We start from the raw sequence: 4,837 nt of genomic DNA on the forward strand, positions 1-4,837 counted from the left end.
AGTTTCATAGCATGAGTTTCATAGAAAATATATTGGTTTATGTTTGATGTAAGTTTCAATAACAGAACAAGTTTGGTTTGGAAGTTATGATTGTGCAAAAATGGCAAAAATGACATGAAAATTGACCCACTTTAAAGGACAGTTGCGTAGCAACAAAACATGAACGCAAACTTTACAAGCATGCATTTGATAGACAATATATTGGTTTATCTTTCAAATAAATTCCAATAACAGAACAAGTTTGGTTTAGAACTTACAGTAGTTCAAAGATAGCAAAAAATGACATTTTCTCAAAATCATGAAAGTTGACCCACTTTAAAGGATAATTGCGTAGCAACAAAACAAGAACCCAAACTTTGCAAGCATTCATCTGATAGCTCTTTAGTGGGTTATTATTTGGTGTGAATTGCAAGCGAAAAATCTTTACACTTACGGACTTTCAGTGCTTCAAAGTTGGGCAAAATTTCAGTTTTTTTGGAACGTGAAAACAGTGTATTGCATTCAGGTTGCCCATGACCATAGATTTTACAGAAGATTAACTTTTCTGCTATTTAATGCAAGTTCAGGCATTGCTCTAATCAGGACATTCTGCTTTTGTTTGTAAGTTAAAGCATTGATCAGGATTAGTGCCCTAAAGTTGGCCAATTTTCATGTTTTTTACATGCCAAAATCTGGAAATATGACCCATAAACTTCTTTGGCCTGTTGCCATAGCAACGAGAGGTTCTGAGCAGAAAGAAAGCTATTTTGAGGGGTTGTGTACCAAGTACTATCACTGTGCAAAATATGAGCCAAATCTATTTTTTGACCCCTGCCACCATTGTTTGACCCTTACAGACATTCGCTCTTAAATCCAACTCGGGCACCACAGCAGCGGTGGGAAGCAGTGGTCATGATCAGACAGGGCAGGGCCAGTCTCAGGCCGTCATTGAGACTAACACAAACACCATAGCTACGGCCGTGACCAGTAGCAATTATAGACGTCATGAATGTATGGCCCCCCACCCCGAAAACAATCAGGAAGATCATGCTCAGGCCGTCACTGAATCCAACCCAAACACTACAGCTGCTGTAGTGGCCAGTGGTCATGATCAGACAGGGCAGGGTCAGTCTCAGGCCAGCACTGAATCCAACCCAAACACTACAGCTGCTGTAGTGACCAGTGGTCATGATCAGACAGGGCAGGGCCAGTCTCAGGCTAGCACTGAATCCAACCCAAACACTACAGCTGCTGTAGTGACCAGTGGTCATGATCAGACAGGGCAGGGCCAGTCTCAGGCCATCACTGAGTCCAACCCAAACACTACAGCTGCTGTAGTGACCAGTGGTCATGGTCAAACAGGTCAGGGCATCACTGACTCATCTGATGCGGGGTCGTGTGGCGTGACGTCAGGTTGTTTGGCCCAGAACCCAGAGGTCCCGGGTTCAAATCCGCAAGGCACTCTGGACGACGTCTCTCCATGCAATAATGTGAAAATGAGTACCTATTTACGTCTTAGTTCGTCCCTCGAATAGGACGAGAAGTCCCGTGTTTGAAGAGAGCCACACATAGAGCACGTAAAATAAAAACTCCACTCTTATCGAAAATAGAAGACAAGAGTCCACGAAGGCACTGCAAGTAGCCACGTACACCAATGTATTTTCTGGCTCGATGATATATTTCTAAAAACTTTCAATTGGAAATCTAAGAGGAAAGAGACAGCTGGGAAGACAACCTGTAAGTTTTCTTTTACACATTGTCTACCAGTTAATCTCACCTTAGCTGACGTTTCGATGCCTGTTAGACATCTTCCTCAGAGCCGGAGTTCTGCTTCTCGTCACCCCAAAAGAAGCAAAAATTCAGTTAGAAGAAGCTCTGAGGAAGTTGTATGACATCAGCTTAGGTTAGATTAACTGGCTGTGTACAAGAAACTCCTATATCCTGTTAGAAAGTAAGAAAGTAGTCTGTTAGTTGGTTGGTTGGTTGGTTGGATTCAAAGAGTTCTAATTCGTTGTTGTGGGACACCAGGAGGACGCTATATGATACTTTTAAGCTGCTTATGTGGTAGTAATGTTTTTGAGATACTATTTAGCTCCTAACGGAGCTGATATTCATAAAGTTTAGAAAGTACAAGGAATCCATCGGCTTAATTTAGATCCTGCAATGTTAGTAATACATTGGATAGAGATTAACGTGTGGATGGCATACTTCTCTACAGAGACCAAACAAGGACTCAAATAAGCCTGACATAGTATTAAAACTCCAATAAAGATGTAAGAAAAAAAAGAATGTACATTTTTAGGCTCAGACAATCTGGATGGGCAACATTAACCACTATGTGTGTATTACGATGCTAACAGTTACTCAAGCAACAGGACTTTGGAAACGATCAGACCGTTCAGTCAGCATCCACTGCTGTCTTTCGACAGCGACTTCACGAAAATCTGGAGTCATTAAAGTAACTGTTACCTTTTCTATCTTATTACCTGGATGTTTTACCTTCATCGGTGTATTAGAATGTAGTCCGTGGTTTGTGGAGACTTCAGTTTAGAACTACTGGTTGTAGGCATGCAGGATGATAGTCCGACTCTATGTGATACTTTGAAACTGCTTAAAGAAAAAATAGATTTGACTTCTCAGCCTACAAAGGCAAAATGTTGAGCTCGAAGAAATTTCAACAGTGACTTGCCTACTTGGCGAATTTGTTGTTTGAGGGCTTACAAGTATATGACGAGAACTATGACTAAACGTTTAGCGTATGACCCTCTCTGTGTAGATGACGCTAATCAGCACCAAGAGAGTTTTGTCATTCTGTGTAAGGTATGGACAATTCCAGTTTGAAAATCTAAGAGTACTGCAGAAGCTGTAGGAGTTAAAAGTTACCGATCAGCTATGTCTTAATGGCCGTTATCACCGCTGGATCTTTCTAAATGGATGTGAGCTTTACACCTGAGTAATGCCGACAGTATTTTGTTCTTGTTTTCTTTGTGATATTGTAAAGATAGTGCTCATAACTATTTCTTGTATTATTCATTTTAATTGTATGACTTGTTTGTACAGTTGAATTTTGATAGCATATATGAGAAACCAAAAGCAATTTTGTTGTAGTGGCCGGCTTGGGATATGTTAACACTAGGAAGTATTAATAGAACTGACGTTACAAAATATGTTTGCAGAAACCCACTACCGCGACTTTCTTTAATGACAAAAAAGTGGAATCTATTAAGAATATTATTTAATTGCACGTTAATTGCATGCAATTCTATAGACTGATCTAATAGTATGTGATCTAATAGTATGATAACAGCATTTTGTTACCACGATAGTTTTAGTTCAAGACAACCTGTAAATATGGTTTCTTTAGGCCATGCTGACTCAATTGTTTGGATAGCATCGATCCTCAGTGAACCCCAAAACTGAGTCTGAAGAGAAAGCACAAAAAATTACGTCTAAGTAGTCAGGAAGGCTGAACGAATGAAAGAACAGAGCATGGTATACCGCAGGGTTGTAGCCAGCACCTGTCCTTCAGTCCCTTGAAGGAATTTTGCAGCTGGGGACTGAATTTCAGGCTGGCTATAACCCTGGTATACCGTACAAAAAAATCATCTTTTTTTGTACATATTCTTTCACATCTTCTTTGACTTTGGAAATGACTTTGGAATTTTCTGACATTAGCAGTCTGACGTTTTCAAATACATTTTTGTTTGCAATTTACTGTTGGCATATATATATGTGCCCATCTTGCAGCTGTTTCTGTGGAAATGGATCAAATCCTGTGGTGTTTATGTCATGAATATCCATATAATCCGATCAACATGGTCTTATTATTTTAAGAACAGTAATTAAAGCGATAATGTGATAAGACAATTGTACAGACATACACAAGACAATCCGAAACAAATACAAAGATGAAGTAAATGTCATTATAGTAAGGGTATATACCAGAAAGGTGTAACTCGTTATTAGAGAGTGCTTTATCATAACGTACAGTAAAAGAACGTTTTTATTAGTTTTAGAAGAACTACATGTTATTCTATGACTTCTGTGTAATGGGCTTAGAAAAATAAAATACAAGAAAAAGTACAGATTCGACAGTTTGTCTTTAAGTCATTTGATGAGGTTGCAAGTGGAACAAACTAAATTGTCCTGACATCCTTTAACAACGCGTCCTGTCAACCCTTATTCCAACCACCAAACACTAAAACTTGAAAGCATAAAAACTGTAAAAAAAAGTATGACGGGGGAGGAGGGCATATAGACTATCTGACGTGTCCCTGACGCCATGTGGCGGAAATGCTGAATAATTGACAGTTTGTATGCCCCTAGTTTTAAGTGTGTCATTTGAAGTCTAATTCTTTGGTCATATAAGGTAGTAGTCATATAAAACACATTTCCTTACATTGAAACTTATTCTTGTGCAATACGCTTTGACCTGACTTGTATTTTGAAACATTCACGATGTTAAAAAAAAATTCCCATCATCATTATTAATGGTCATATTATTTGAATAGCCAGCTTCAGACAATCAGCCCCGCCCTGTAGGTAAGACTAACCCGGGTCGTTTACCACACGCCATTACGAAACAAGCTATTGAAAGATGCAGCCTGCATGTACACTACAACAGCCTAAACAAGTGCTTTTAAAAAAGCTGACATTTTGCCAAGGTTTGCGAGCGTGAAAGTTTTTTTTTCTAGTTATTAGAATGTGCTGAAGGTAGTCAGTCGTTAACACGTCGAAATTGCGACGCCTCTTGCCATCATACAAGGCTCCTTTGAGACAAAATGTAATACTCCCTTGAGACAATATGGCGGTGCCCAAGGACGCTAACGAAGCCATAGACCTCGGGTCCATCGGAAAT

This window comes from Branchiostoma floridae, chromosome 12, assembly GCF_000003815.2.
Source record: "Branchiostoma floridae strain S238N-H82 chromosome 12, Bfl_VNyyK, whole genome shotgun sequence".
Lineage (NCBI taxonomy): Eukaryota > Metazoa > Chordata > Leptocardii > Amphioxiformes > Branchiostomatidae > Branchiostoma > Branchiostoma floridae.